The sequence below is a fragment of the Polyodon spathula genome, unplaced genomic scaffold (genome assembly GCF_017654505.1).
Source record: "Polyodon spathula isolate WHYD16114869_AA unplaced genomic scaffold, ASM1765450v1 scaffolds_4172, whole genome shotgun sequence".
Lineage (NCBI taxonomy): Eukaryota > Metazoa > Chordata > Actinopteri > Acipenseriformes > Polyodontidae > Polyodon > Polyodon spathula.
The window spans coordinates 175-14579 of NW_024475629.1; the positions used below are offsets into that span (position 1 = coordinate 175).

Genomic DNA, 14405 nt, shown 5'->3' on the forward strand with positions numbered 1-14405 from the left:
GGGAAAAACTGGACCCGAAGAGACAAAGGAAAGGGGCGGAGAGCCGAGAAAGGAGGAGGGAGGAAGCTGTTCTAAAGATGACCAGCAGGGGTCCTCGGAGGAGCACTCTGATGTGGGCCCAATGGAGGGAGTAGAGAGAGAGGTGCTTAGGAAAAGGAAAGAAAGAGATGGAAAGGAGGTGAAGATCACTGATGACCATTCCAGGAAAATGAGAGGCGGGAAGGAAGGTGCATCAGCAGACCTGAGTTGGGGTGAGGCAATGGAGGCAATGGAGGAAGAGGAGAAGAAGAATGAGGATAAAGCTGTGCAAAAGAGAGGTGAAGGAAGTGCTTTAGAAACATCGGAGGAGAACGTAATGAAGGCTGTATGTGCTAAAGAGTATGAAGAACTCATGGCCTGGAAGGAGAGGATGAGGAAGGGTAGGATAACAGAAGCAGAGTGGAAGAGATATGAGGAAGAGAGGCACAGACTTGTGATTGAAGCACGGCGGAGAGCGGAGGAGTTGTTAAAGAAGCACCAGAGAATGTAAAGGAAGTAAAAGAGTAGTTTAGTTTTTGGGGTTTTCTGGGTTTTTGTGGAATTAGAATTTTTTTGGAAAAAGAGTAAAAGAAGATGTATTTTTTGGGGATTTTTGAGGAATTTTTGTGGACTTATAATTTTGAAAAGTTTTTTTGGGGAAATGTTTGAGGAATTTTTGTGGACTTATAATTTTGAAAAGTTTTTTTGTGGCCTTCAAACACCTGAATGTTAAACTTTTTCAATAAAAGTCCATTCAAACACAACTAACAACTCATAAATTTAAACAAAACACAACCATTTACTTATAAAAACACTAACAACAAATAAATTTCTATAAAAAAAATAAAAAAAAAAAAAAAAAAAAAAAAAATCTGTGTATGTCAATTATAGACTTGCAGGGGGTTATCCCCCTGGCAAGATATAATTTCCTACAAACAACCTGTCGCCCTCTCCTTCGCCCCGCGAGGCAGGTGAGTATCAGTTTAATATCTGTTACGTCCCCCATAGGGGGACCGTCTATATTAAATGGATTTTTGGAAGCGGGAGATGGAAGCGGGGCTTGCTCCGTCCACTCCACGCATCGACCCGGTATTGCAGTACCTCCGGGAACGGTGCCCATTTCTCAGATCTCTCCCAGGTCAAAAAGGAGAGAGCGAGAGAGAGAGAGAGAAGAAGAGAGAGAGAGCGTGAGAGAGAGAGAGAGAGAGAGAGAGAGCCCCACCCTCCCCTTTCCTGGGACGCGCCGTTTTCCCGCTCTTTTCGTTCTTTTTTTTTTTTTGTTTTTTTTTTTTTTTTTTTTTTCATATTTCATATTCAGGCAGGCCTAACACACGCAGCAGGCCAGTGTAGCAGCAGCAGCAGCAGCAGCAAAGCGCCCTTTCGCCGGGGCGGAACGGCAGATGCGTTTTGGGAGGAGTTCCCTGTTTTTGTTTTGCGTGCGTGGCCTCGCTGCCGCTTGGCAGAGGGGAGGGCCTTTGGGCCTTTGGCCCTTTGGGCCGGCCGGAAGGGCTCGGCCACCAGCAAAGGCACGCTCCGGCTTCTCTACAGCTCGAATGAACCTTTCGCCTTTTACTAAAGATTTCCGTGGAGAGGAGCATTTACGAGTTCGATCCAATTTTTGGACAGCCCTTCCCCTCAGGGAGGGGCTCCACCTGGAGTTTAAAAGCAGAACGAGCACAGAAAGGGCGGTCGCCCCCGTTGGAGCCAGGCACCTTTCCTTCCTTCCTTCCTTCTTTCCTTCCTTCCTTCCTTCCTCCCTCCGCCCGCCCGAGAAGCAAGTACCACGACTGCTGCGGCGGGCGGCCGCGCCCGGGGCGTTTGGCCAAAACCATTGTGGGCATCGCTTCTCGGCCTCTTGGCTCAGATCAAGTGTAGTATCTGTTCTTATCAGTTTAATATCTGATACGTCCCCCATAGGGGGACCGTCTATATTAAATGGATTTTTGGAAGCGGGAGATGGAAGCGGGGCTTGCTCCGTCCACTCCACGCATCGACCCGGTATTGCAGTACCTCCGGGAACGGTGCCCATTTCTCAGAAAGGTCAAAAGAGAGAGAGAGAGAGAGAGAGATCGAGAGAGAGAGAGAGAGAGAGAGAGAGAGAGAGCCTAGAGCCTCTCTCCTCGCTCCTCTAGAACCTCGAGATGAGAAGTGGGAGAGAAGAGGAGGACCCACCGCTCTCCCCCCCCACCCCTCCCCACCTCCCCTTTCCTGGGACGCGCCGTTTTCCCGCTCTTTTCGTTTTTTTTTTTTTTTTTTTTTTTTTTTTTTTTTTTTTTCATATTTCATATTCAGGCAGGCCTAACACACGCAGCAGGCCAGTGTAGCAGCAGCAGCAAAGCGCCCTTTCGCCGGGGCGGAACGGCAGATGCGTTTTGGGAGGAGTTCCCTGTTTTTGTTTTGCGTGCGTGGCCTCGCTGCCGCTTGGCAGAGGGGAGGGCCTTTGGGCCTTTGGGCCGGCCGGAAGGGCTCGGCCACCAGCAAAGGCACGCTCCGGCTTCTCTACAGCTCGAATGAACCTTTCGCCTTTTACTAAAGATTTCCGTGGAGAGGAGCATTTACGAGTTCGATCCAATTTTTGGACAGCCCTTCCCCTCAGGGAGGGGCTCCACCTGGAGTTTAAAAGCAGAACGAGCACAGAAAGGGCGGTCGCCCCCGTTGGAGCCCGGCACCTTTCCTTCCCTTCCTTCCTTCCTTCCTTCCTTCCTTCCTCCGTCCTTCCTTCCTCCCTCCCTCCGCCCGCCCGAGAAGCAAGTACCACGACTGCTGCGGCGGGCGGCCGCGCCCGGGGCGTTTGGCCAAAACCATTGTGGGCATCGCTTCTCGGCCTCTTGGCTCTGATCCAGTGTGTGGCTTGACCGCAGCTCGATTTGGAAGCGATCGGTAAGGTATCGGTAAGGTAAACGGGAGCAGCGTTGGTTGCTGGTAGCTGTGGTCTGGGTAGGAGAGGACTAGGGCAGGCGGCAGTCCAGGAGCCAGGTTGTTGAGCAGGTAAGGGGGACCCTTTGAGGGCACCTTATCTGCTGTTTTTCGTTTTCTTTTCAATAGGTTGATACCTTGCTTTTTTTGGCCTTGGCTAAATTTAAAACTTAAACTTTCTTTTTTGTGGGAGAAGGTGTTTATATAGTTAAAATGGCGGCCTCGAGGTTTGCGGCACGTCGTTTTAATTGTATAAGGATTTCCTTGAAGGAGCAGGAGAGAGGAGAGGGGCAGGAGGTTGAATTTAATAGGCTTGAGTTCTCTAGGTCTGTGTTACAGAATAAATTGGGATTCAAGCCAGATCAACTCAATTGTATTATTACTGTGGGGAAGGGAAACACTTGGGATGTGAGTTTTAGGGAGGTGAGTGATTTGCAGAAATGTCACCGGTTGTTTATTTTAGGGAAAGATGACCATCAGTTGAGTAGGTTTCATGTGACTACCTTGACTGATGTTGCTAGGAGGGTGGTGATTGTGAGGATGGGGTCGGAGACTGTGCAGGGAGAGGATGTGTGTATATGGCTGAGAAAGTATTGTTTGGTGCATGGGGGTGCAGAGAAAGTGAGGGATAGTGATGGGGTATGGAATGGTGCTTGGAGGGTGCGTGTAAGTCTGTTGCCAGATCCGAATGGGTATGAGGGGTATAGAATCATTCCCTCTGAAATAGTGCTGGGGATGGATAGGGGTTATGTACATTATTTTGGGCAACCCAAATTGTGTCGGAAGTGTGGGGCAATGGGTCACTTGGCGGCGGGGTGCACAAAAATTATGTGTTATGTTTGTAAAGGTGAGGGGCATGTGGCGAGCGAGTGTCAGGAGAAAAGGAAGTGTAGCTTATGTGACAGTACTGAGCACCTTTTTATGCACTGTCCGGCCTCCTTTGCTAACAAAGCAAAGAGAAATGATGAGAGGGAGAGAGAGCAGAGGGAAAGGGAGAGGGAGAGGGAGAGGGAGAGGGAGAGAGGGAGAGAGAAAGAGGGAGAGGGGAACTGGAATAGGGAAGACAGGGAACAGCAGGTGAGGAGAGGAAAGAGGAAGCTTACTCCCCTCATGACTCCCCCCTGAGGTCCCTCTCTTCCCCTCCTAGACTCACTAGTCATCTCCCCTCCTCCCCCTTCGGCGTCGGGACGAGGGGAAGGGGAGGCATCTGAGGGGGAGAGAGAGAGGGAGTGAGGGGGAGGGATCAGGGGGACGGACAGAAGGAGCAGCAGGGGGTTTCCTTGGCAGTAGATCTGCAGGTTACATCTTCAGAAGAGGACAGTGGGGGGCTCGGAGAGGGGTCGAATAAGAGTGAGGGGGAGGTGGGTCCCTCAGGTACCCAGGACGAGACCCCTATCCCATGTGGCCAGATGCATCCAAGGGGATATGTGGTGAGTGATGTAGAGAGTGGATCGGAGGGGGAGTCTAGTGAAGAGGAGATAGAGGTGGGAGGAGAGCTAGATGAGGAACAAATGGAGCAGGAGAGAGCTTCGGGGAAAAGGAAACTGGAGAAAGGAGAAGATGTAAGAGGTGGTATGAAAGTGGGGAAAAGAGGGAAAAAGGGAATAAAAGAGGACAGTAAGCATGCTAGGCCGGGAGCTCCGGTGTCTCCTGGTTCTGACTCCTCGGTACTGAGTGACAGGTCTTATGGTGGGAGGGGTGTTGACCCTGGGGGCACCTCTTTTTTAGACGATGATAACGTACAGCAGTTCTCAGATAGCGTGGGGATGGAGCCAAGTAAAATGTAATGGTTATGTTGTCACACCTTTTGTTGTTCCACATGGCGCTCATAATAGCTACAGTGAATGTGAGGAGTGTGGTGAGCAAGGTCAGGTGCAAAGCTGTTTTAGAGTGGCTAGCAGATATTGATGCAGATGTGTTCTTTTTGCAAGAGTGTGGGATTGGGTTTAGAAAAGAATATAGAGAGTTGGAAAGCATGTGGCTGAAAGGTGAATCAGTGTGGTCGGGGACAGATGAAAATAAGAATGCGGGGGTGGCAATACTGTTTAAAAATAATAAGTGTGTAATTAAAGAGAGAAGTGTGTTGCAGGATGGGAGGGTTGTGATGGTGAGAGTGGTTTGTAATAAACAAGAGTTTAAACTGGTGAATGTGTATGCGCCTGTGGAGAAACACCAGAGGGTTGAACTGTTGGGACTGGTGAGGATGGAGCTTAGTTCATCCATACCGGTAGTGATGGGGGGTGACTGGAATTGTGTGAGGAGTGGGAGTGACAGGAAGGCTGGGAAGGAAGAGTTTAAATTAGATAAAACATCGGTGTTATTGAACAAAATTATTAAAGATTTTAAGTTGACAGACTGCTATAAGAGGATCCATTCTGAAGAGGGCTTTACCTGGAGCAACCCTCAGGGGACTAGGAAATCCAGGATCGATATGGTCTTTGTTTCCGAGGGGGTGGAGGTGAAAGGTTGTAAACTGGAGCCTGTGTTCTTCTCCGATCATGTGATGGTGAAGTCAACATTGGATCTGGGAGGGGTGAGTGAAAAGGGGAAGGGAGTATGGAAATTAAATGTAAAATTATTAGAGGATAGTAAAATAAGAGAGAAATATGTAGAGAAGTATAAAGGGTGGAGGTCTCTACAGGTTTTCTTTGAAAGGAAGAGTGAGTGGTGGGATTTTGTTAAAAGGAAAACCAAATTGTTTTTTATAAATGAAGGCAGGGATAAGGTGCGTAAAGCAAGAGAGAAATGCAAATGGCTGGAAAGGAAGCTTCAGAGATTGTTTTTGCAGGAGAGGGCGGGTTTTGAAGTCTCTGAAGAGATAAAGGGGGTGAAAGAGAGAATAAAACATTTAAGGTATAAAAAAAGTGAGTCAGTGATACTGCAAAGCAAGATAGAAAGGATTGAGAAAGAAGAGACCTGTTCAAGGTTCTTTTTTAAGAAAGTATTTGACAGGAAGCAGGTGATGGAGGGTTTAAAAGGGGTCGATGGTGGGGTGAGGAAGGGAAATAAAGACATGTGTGAAGTGGCGGAAATTTTTTATGAGAATTTGTACAATGAAAAGAGTGTGGTAGAGAGCAATTATAAAGAAATGATTGAAGGTATTAATGCAGGGTTAAATAATGAACAGAAGGAGATGTTGGTAAAGGGCTTTTCTCTAAAAGAGCTGGATAAAGCTTTGAAAATGAGCAAAATGGGGAAAACGCCTGGGGAGGATGGCTTACCTGCTGAATACTACAAGTGCTTTTGGAGTATTTTAAAATATGATTTGTTGAGTGTTTTTATAGAGATTTCTAATGCTGGGGAAATGGCTGCTTCCTTCAAGAGGAGCATCATCACTCTGCTCTATAAGAAGGGAGATCCAGAAGATTTGAAGAACTGGCGTCCAATCAGTCTCCTTAACACAGACTATAAGTTGCTGGCGAAGATCCTGACTGGGAGGATGGGGCAGGTGATTGATACAGTCATCCATCAGGACCAGGTATGTGCAGTCCCGGGTAGGAGGATAATGGACAGCCTGATACTCGTGAGAGATACTATCTGTTATGCCAGGGAGAGGGAGCTCCCGTTTAGTGTCCTGAATTTGGACTTAGAGAAGGCATATGATAGGATAGCGCACAAGTACATGTTTGGTGTACTGTTGAAAATGGGGTTTCCAATCGGGTTCGTTAATTGGATTCAGATCTTGTATAAAGATATTCAAAGTGTTGTTTTGGTAAATGGGAGCTCGTCTGAACCAGTTAAAATCCGAAGTGGAGTGCGCCAAGGCTGTCCACTGTCTCCTTTGCTGTTTATATGTAGCATTGAGCCTTTAGCCATTGCTATTAGGGCTAATAAACAGACCTGTGGACTGTTTGTACCTGGGAGTGGAGGTGAACAAGTAAAATGCATTTTGTATATGGATGATGTGTCAATCATCTGCAGAGACGAGTTCTCCATGGAGAGGACAATGAGTACAGTTGAGGGGTTCTGCAGGGCGTCAGGTTCTAAAGTCAACTTTAATAAGAGCGAGTGCATGATGTATGGGAAATGGGCCAGAGTACCCAGTATTGGGTTGTGTTTTAAGAATGATTTTATTAAAATTTTAGGGATTAAATTTTTTAAGAACGGGTCTGGGATGCAGAACTGGGTGGACGTTACAGCAAAGGTTGCACAAAAGTTGGGGCTGTGGAGCCTCAGGGAACTCACCTTTGAGGGAAAATGTTTAATTTTAAAATCTGTTATTTTACCTGTTTTGTTGTATTTGTCAGCAGTGTTCCCTCCAACTAGAAATGTCCTGTGTGCCCTGACACGAAGCGTGATGCGTTTCTTCTGGGGGAGGAAGAATGAAATGCTAAAAAGAGAGGTGGTACACAGGGCCGCAAAAAATGGAGGGAAGGGGGTTCCTGACCTCACGAAAACCCTGTTTTTGCATTTTGTCATTTGTCATGTAAGGTTATGTTTGTATGGGTCATCCAAAACAGCGCATTTTGTGAGATATTTTTTAGGACCGATCTTAAGAGGTTTTAAAATGTTTTACCCTGTTTTGTCAGTGCCGACGGCATGGGAAGCACCCTTTCACTATAATAAAATTAAACTGTTTCTAAAGAAAGAGGAGCTTTTTACACTGGATAATGAGGTGTGGCAGGACCCCCGGAAAGTGCGGAAATTTGTACTGGATAGAGAGAAGATGTGTAACGTTTCTTTTTTTAACCCACAGGTTGTGGAAGGAATTTGGTTGGCGGTAGCTCACCCGAGACTCATGAATCGGCACAAGGACTTGGCATGGCAGACAGTGCATGAGATCCTTCCAGTAAGGGCTGCTATGTTTCGGAGGAAGCTCGGGAAGACCCCTAGATGTCCTTTTAAGGACTGTGGGGAAGAAGAGTCGGCAGCGCACCTGTTCTGGGACTGTGGGCAAGCAAAAAAAGTCTGGCGGGAAGCCGAAGTTTTTCTGCGCTGTTTTTTAAATAAGAGAAGGCTCCTAAAGGCAATGGTTTTGTATGGGGTTAAGCCTGGGTTCATCCCAAAAGAGGAATGGCCATACCTATGGGTCATGCTAAACTGTTTTAAAGAGGCCATGTGGAAGGCGAGAAACCTCCTAGTGTTTAAAGGAAACCTTCTGACCTCTGGAGAGGTGAAGAACTTGGCTTGCCACAGGCTCGGAGAGTATCAGATACAGGATGCGCTGCGTGAGGGAGAAGACATCGCCCAGGAGAAATGGGGCCCTTGCTGGTGTTTGCCTGCCACCTGGACTCGTGCCGGTTCATGGTCCAAAGATAGGGGGTGAAGCGGGTTGTTTTTCTGTCACATTTGCTAACCGGTACAAATGGAAGCTGTGTTTTTTTTGCACATACATTTGGTTGGTTTTATGTATTGTTTTTAAAAGAATTGTTTTTTCTAAGACCCTGTTCTTTATTGTAAAGTTTTTATGACTTGGATTATGTGATTGTTTCTTTTGTATTGTTTTTAGTGTTTTGATTATGTATGATTATGTTTTCACTGTCCAAGGAAAATAAATAAAAACTTTAAAAACAAAAAAAAAATCTGTTCTTATCAGTTTAATATCTGATACGTCCCCCATAGGGGGACCGTCTATATTAAAAGGATTTTTGGAAGCGGGAGATGGAAGCGGGGCTTGCTCCGTCCACTCCACGCATCGACCCGGTATTGCAGTACCTCCGGGAACGGTGCCCACTTCTCAGAAAGATCAAAAGAGAGAGAAAGAGAGAGCTAGAGAGACGGAGGAGAGCTCTCGGCTAAGAGGAGAAGAGAGAGGGAGTGAGAGATGAGAGAGAGAGGAGAGAGAGAGCTGAGAGAGCGAGAGAGAGAGAGAGCGAGCGAGAGAGGAGAGGAGAGAGAGAGAGAGAGCCCCACCCTCCCTCCCTCCCTCCCCACCTCCCCTTTCCTCCCCCGCGCGGCAAAAGGCCTCTTTTTTTTTTTTTTTTTTTTTTTTTTTTTTTTTTTTCATATTTCATATTCAGGCAGGCCTAACACACGCAGCAGGCCAGTGTAGCAGCAGCAGCAAAGCGCCCTTTCGCCGGGGCGGAACGGCAGATGCGTTTTGGGAGGAGTTCCCTGTTTTTGTTTTGCGTGCGTGGCCTCGCTGCCGCTTGGCAGAGGGGAGGGCATTTGGGCCTTTGGGCCGGCCGGAAGGGCTCGGCCACCAGCAAAGGCACGCTCTCGCTTCTCTACAGCTCGAATAAACCTTTCGCCTTTTACTAAAGATTTCCGTGGAGAGGAGCATTTACGAGTTCGATCCAATTTTTGGACAGCCCTTCCCCTCAGGGAGAGGCTCCACCTGGAGTTTAAAAGCAGAACGAGCACAGAAAGGGCGGTCGCCCCCGTTGGAGCCCGGCAACTTTCCTTTCCTTCCTTCCTTCCTTCCTTCCTTCCTTCCTTCCCTCCGCCCGCCCGAGAAGCAAGTACCACCACTGCTGCGGCGGGCGGCCGCGCCCGGGGCGTTTGGCCAAAACCATTGTGGGCATCGCTTCTCGGCCTCTTGGCTCGATCAAGTGCATGTGGCTTGCCCGCAGTGCTTTATTGCCAGAGAAAGAGAAGGCGCAAGGAAGAAAAGAGGATGGCGGAGAACGCAGCTAGACCTCCGGGACCGAGACTGAGGAATACGATTCGGTTATTAAGAAGAGAAGGAACGCCGGAACTGACGAGGACTGAATTCATCAAACAGATACGGGGAGCAGTTAACATCGACAGGAACGAAATCTTCTGCTTACAAGACTTTAAGGCAAGAGGCATTTACGATTTTACTTTTAAGACCGAAGATTATTGCAAGCCTAAAGTTTGGAGATGTTTTAAACTGCATGAAGATAAGGTGCCTTTGAACCTGTATATTTTTGAAGCACTTTTTGTACAAGAAGTTAGAACAGTCAACGTCCATATGTATAATCCTTTTGTGCCAGCAGAGGATGTAGCGACTTTTTTGAGCCAGTACTGTACTGTTGTGAGGCCACCAGAAAAACTCTTTGATGAGTTTGGTTTATGGACTGGAACTTGGAAGGTGTGGGCAAGATTTCGTCCCAGTAAGGAGGGATTTGAAGGTGTGAGACATCCGCCTTCATCCTTCTCGATTGGTACAAACAGAGGGTATTTGTTTTATTTTGGACAACCTAAAGTTTGTAGAAAGTGCAATGAGATGGGACATGAGGCGCAGGAGTGCAATGACCTGTATTGCAGGAATTGTGAAAAGAAGGGGCACAGCACGAAGGATTGTAAGGAGAAAAGAAAGTGTAACCTGTGTGGAAGCGCTAACCATTTGTTTTTTAAGTGTCCACAGAGGGCCTCGAGCTATGCTGGGGCCACAAAAGTGGTCAGTAGCGAGGGGTCCAGTGAGGAGGAAGAGTCAGAAGGGGAGGAGGAGACAGAGGAGACAGAAGACAAAACGGACAAGGGAAAGATCGTGGAGGAAATGGTAACAGCGCAAGAACCAGTGTCAACGGAGAAACCAGTGACAACGGAGAAACCAGTGACAATGGAGAAACCAGCAGTGACTTTGGACAAGGAGAGTGCACCAAGACAGCGGAGACAGCCAGTGGAGAAGAGGACAGCGCAGGAAGCAGGAGTGAGCAGGGTTGGGATAACAGCGGGGAAAGAACCGAAGAAGGACTGGGCTGAATGTGTTGAGGAAGCAGAGAAGAAAAGAGAGACTGGTACGGGGAAAACAGGGAAAACTGTTAAAAAGAGCTGATGGCTTTGTGGTTTTGTTAATTTGTAAAGTTATAGAAATGTTTGGAATGGTTTGGTGTTTCTTTTGTTTGTAATTTGTGATAATTACTTTCAGAGTAGTAAGGACATGTGTTGTTTTAGGATTGGTTGATTTGAAATTGGGTGGGTGGGTAATATGTAAATATGTAAATATAGCAATAGTAAAGGGGAATGATTTGTACAGAGTTAGAATTGAATGTGTTTTTTTTTCAATCTTGTGTCATGTATTAGTTATGGTTAGGTTGGGTTTGGTTATGTTTTATAGACCTGTATTATTTGTTTTGTAATGTGAGATGTAAAGTACTAGTTAAAATGGAGAATGATTTGCATATATGTAAAGTATATGTGTGCTTTTTGTTTCTTGAATGGTTTTTTTTTGTTTGTGTTTTGTGTTTTGTTTTTGTGATGGGAATGAGTTTTGTGGTTTAGTGAATGACTTTTTGTTTAAAGAATTGTTTTTGTGGAATGATTTGTTGAAACTTGAACCAATAAAATATTTCTAAAAAAAAAAAAAAAAAAAAAAAATCTGTTTCCTTATCAGTTTAATATCTGATCCGTCCCCCATAGGGGGACCGTCTATATTAAATGGATTTTTGGGAGCGGGAGATGGAAGCGGGGCTTGCTACGTCCACTCCACGCATCGACCCGGTACTGCAGTACCTCCGGGAACGGTGCCCATTTCTCAGGAAGGTCAAAAGAGAGAGAGAGAGAGAGCTAGAGTGGGAGAGAGCGAGGTGAGCGAGAGGAGAGGAGAGAGAGAGAGACGAGCGGTGAAGGAGAGAGAGAGAGCGTAGCCTCTCTGCTCCTCTCCCTACTCCGCTCCGGCTCTCGCTCTCTACCCACCCTCCCTCCCTCCCCACCTCCCCTTTGGGGTGGAGGGGAAAGTACCTGAGCGGCAAAAGGTCCTCTTTCTTTTTTTTTTTTTTTTTTTTTTTTTTTTGTTTTATATTTCATATAGTCCGTCCGGATTGGTGTGGTCGTCCGGTCCAGCCAGCAGCAGCAGCAGCAGCAAAGCGCCCTTTAGCCGGGGCGGAACGGCAGATGCGTTTTGGGAGTAGTTCCCTGTTTTTGTTTTGCGTGCGTGGCCTCGCTGCCGCTTGGCAGAGGGGAGGGCCTTTGGGCCTTTGGGCCGGCCGGAAGGGCTCGGCCACCAGCAAAGGCACGCTCCGGCTTCTCTACAGCTCGAATGAACCTTTCGCCTTTTACTAAAGATTTCCGTGGAGAGGAGCATTTACGAGTTCGATCCAATTTTTGGACAGCCCTTCCCCTCAGGGAGGGGCTCCACATGGAGTTTAAAAGCAGAACGAGCACAGAAAGGGCGGTCGCCCCCGTTGGAGCCCGGCACCTTTCCTTCATTCCTTCATTCCTTCCTTCCTCCCTCCTTCCTTACTTCCTTCCTCCATGCGCCCGCCCGAGAAGCAAGTACCACGACTGCCGCGGCGGGCGGCCGCGCCCGGGGCGTTTGGCCCAAACCATTGTGGGCATCGCTTCTCGGACTCTTGGCTCAGATCAAGTCGTTGTCTCGTCCGCCTTCCATTAGAGACCCTTTCCACTCTACCCCCTTTCTCGCAAACGACTCTTTTACCTGTCCTTCTCCCTGTCTCTCCACCTTCTTTTATGGGGTCAAGTCGACTCGTCAACTGACCTAAAACACCCCCTCTTCCTTTCAAACCAGCCCTCCATAACAATCCCGGAACAAGTACGACCTTTGGAGAGGAGGTGCTGTGTTTGAAAGACTTCATTGCGAAGGGAAGATTCGACCTGACCCTGTACACGGAAGAAGACTGCTGGAAGGCCATGAAAGTGTTTGAGGAGAATAAGGAGAGGCTGCCGGCCAGTGTTTTTAACCTGGAGCCGCTGTTTCTCATGGACTGGAGAGCAGTGTTTGTGTCGATGTCCTGCCCTTTTGTACCGGTGGAGGACATCACTACCAGCTTGAAGAGGAGCTGTGAGCTGAGAGACGAGATGCCAGGGAAGGTACTGGACACTGAGAAGGTATGGAATGGAGTATGGAAATATACAGCAAGACTGTTTATCAGGGAGGGGAGGATGGTCCACATTCGACCTGACCTGATGATAGGAGCAGTGAGGGGGTCGGTGTTTTATAGGGGACAGCCAAGAACATGTTTTAAATGCAACAGTACTGGGCATCTTGCAGCAGAATGTGAGGAAGTGGTTTGCAAAAATTGCAGACAGACAGGGCATGTTTCCAGGGATTGCCCCAGCAGTGTTGTGTGCAATCTTTGTGGCTCTGAGGAGCACTTGTACAGGGATTGTCCACAAAGCGCAAAAAGTTATGCACAAGCAGCCAGAGATGGGGCAAAGAAGGAAAGTGAGAGGAAAGAACAGCCCAGCAAGAAACCAGAGCAAGCTAAAGAACCAAAAGAAGGAGACACAGATTCAAACAAAAGAGCAAGTGTTGGGGGTGGAGTCTCCGAAGATGGAGGCGGAATGGCGGGAAAAAAGGTACCTGAGCAAACAAAGGAAAGAGGCGGAGCTCCGGGTAGTAAGGGAAAGAAAAAGGGAGATGGTATTTCAAAGGATGACCAACAGAGGGCCCCAGGGAAGCAATCCATTCCCGACCCAATGGAAGTGGATGTGCAGAAGAAGAGGAAAGAAAGAGGGAAGGAGGAGGTGACTAGTGAAGGTGAATCAAGGAGGGTAAGAGGAAGAGAGGAGAGTGTAACAGTTGGGCCGAGTTGGAGTGAGAGGGGGGAAGAAGAGGAGAAGAAGAAAGCCAGAGAGGTTCAAGGAAGAGTGCCAGAACCTATGATATCGGAATCTGGGTTGAGGGAGGATGCTGAGGATGTACTAATGATGCGGTTTTGCAGGAAAGAGTATGCAGAACTGGTGGCATGGGAGCTGAGAATGAGGAAAAGGACTCCGACAGAGGAAGAGCTTGGTCGGTTTAAGGTGGAGAGACAGCGTCTTGTGAAAAGTGCAATATGGAAAGAAAAAGAGCTCAAGGAAAAAAGGAGAAGTGAAGAGAGCAGTTAAAGAAAGACTGTTTTTTTTCTGTTGATATGGAGTTTGTGTTTGTTTTTGGTAAAGTTTTTGGGGATAGTGTTATTGGGCAATGTGGGTTTGTGTTCAGGGGTTGATTTGCATATATGTAAATTGAAAGAAATGGTGTTTTTTTTTTTTTTCAGAATATATGTTAGTTATTGGTTTTATGTATTAGCTAGTCGTTGATTTTGTGGTTTGGTTTTGTAATATGTTCTTGTGTTTTTTTTTTTGGATGTTTGTGTCTTTGTTATTTGTTATGGTATTGTGAATTGTGTGTGGTAGTCTTGTACTTGTGTATTGTGTTGACTGTGTATACCCCTAATAATTATTATATTTGTTTTTTTTGTGATTTGACAAGATAGTCAAAATATCTGATACGTCCCCCCATAGGGGGACAGTCTATATTAAATGGATTTTTGGAAGAGGGAGATGGAAGCGGGGCTTGCTCCGACCACTCCACGCATCGACCCGGTATTGCAGAACCTCCGGGAACGGTGCACAGTTCTCAGAAAGGTCAAAAGAGAGAGAGAGAGCGACGAGAGATGACGAGATTAGCGGAGGGGGAGAGGAGAGAGCGAGTGAGAGAAGCCCACCCCCCCCCCCCCCCCCCTCCCTCCCCTCCCGCCCTCCCTCCCCCCCCACCCTCCCCTGTCCTGGGACGCGCCGTTTTCCCGCCCTTTTCGTTCTTTTTTTTTTTTTTTTTTTTTAATATTTCAATTCAGGCAGGCCTAACCCAAGCAGCAGCCAGTGTAGCAAGCAGCAGCAGC

The 14405-nt window shown here is 47.4% G+C and overlaps 7 non-coding genes and 2 pseudogenes across 7 annotated transcripts; all 9 read left to right on the plus strand.

Annotated features, from left to right (window-relative positions):
• Positions 1–964: 964 nt before the first annotated feature.
• LOC121312632 lies at positions 965–1141 on the plus strand (annotated as a pseudogene).
• A 405-nt stretch (positions 1142–1546) lies between these two features.
• LOC121312626 lies at positions 1547–1664 on the plus strand. The gene has a single exon (XR_005949888.1). It is a non-coding gene; the product is annotated as a U5 spliceosomal RNA (small nuclear RNA).
• A 193-nt stretch (positions 1665–1857) lies between these two features.
• On the plus strand, positions 1858–2050 carry LOC121312625. Its single transcript, XR_005949887.1, has one exon. It is a non-coding gene; the product is annotated as a U2 spliceosomal RNA (small nuclear RNA).
• Positions 2051–2503: 453 nt separating this feature from the next.
• LOC121312627 lies at positions 2504–2621 on the plus strand. The gene has a single exon (XR_005949889.1). It is a non-coding gene; the product is annotated as a U5 spliceosomal RNA (small nuclear RNA).
• Positions 2622–8432: 5811 nt separating this feature from the next.
• Positions 8433–8611, plus strand: LOC121312630 (annotated as a pseudogene).
• Positions 8612–9087: 476 nt separating this feature from the next.
• LOC121312629 lies at positions 9088–9203 on the plus strand. The gene has a single exon (XR_005949891.1). It is a non-coding gene; the product is annotated as a U5 spliceosomal RNA (small nuclear RNA).
• Positions 9204–11125: 1922 nt separating this feature from the next.
• LOC121312631 lies at positions 11126–11314 on the plus strand. The gene has a single exon (XR_005949892.1). It is a non-coding gene; the product is annotated as a U2 spliceosomal RNA (small nuclear RNA).
• Positions 11315–11793: 479 nt separating this feature from the next.
• On the plus strand, positions 11794–11911 carry LOC121312628. Its single transcript, XR_005949890.1, has one exon. It is a non-coding gene; the product is annotated as a U5 spliceosomal RNA (small nuclear RNA).
• A 2039-nt stretch (positions 11912–13950) lies between these two features.
• On the plus strand, positions 13951–14143 carry LOC121312633. Its single transcript, XR_005949893.1, has one exon. It is a non-coding gene; the product is annotated as a U2 spliceosomal RNA (small nuclear RNA).
• Positions 14144–14405: the final 262 nt, after the last annotated feature.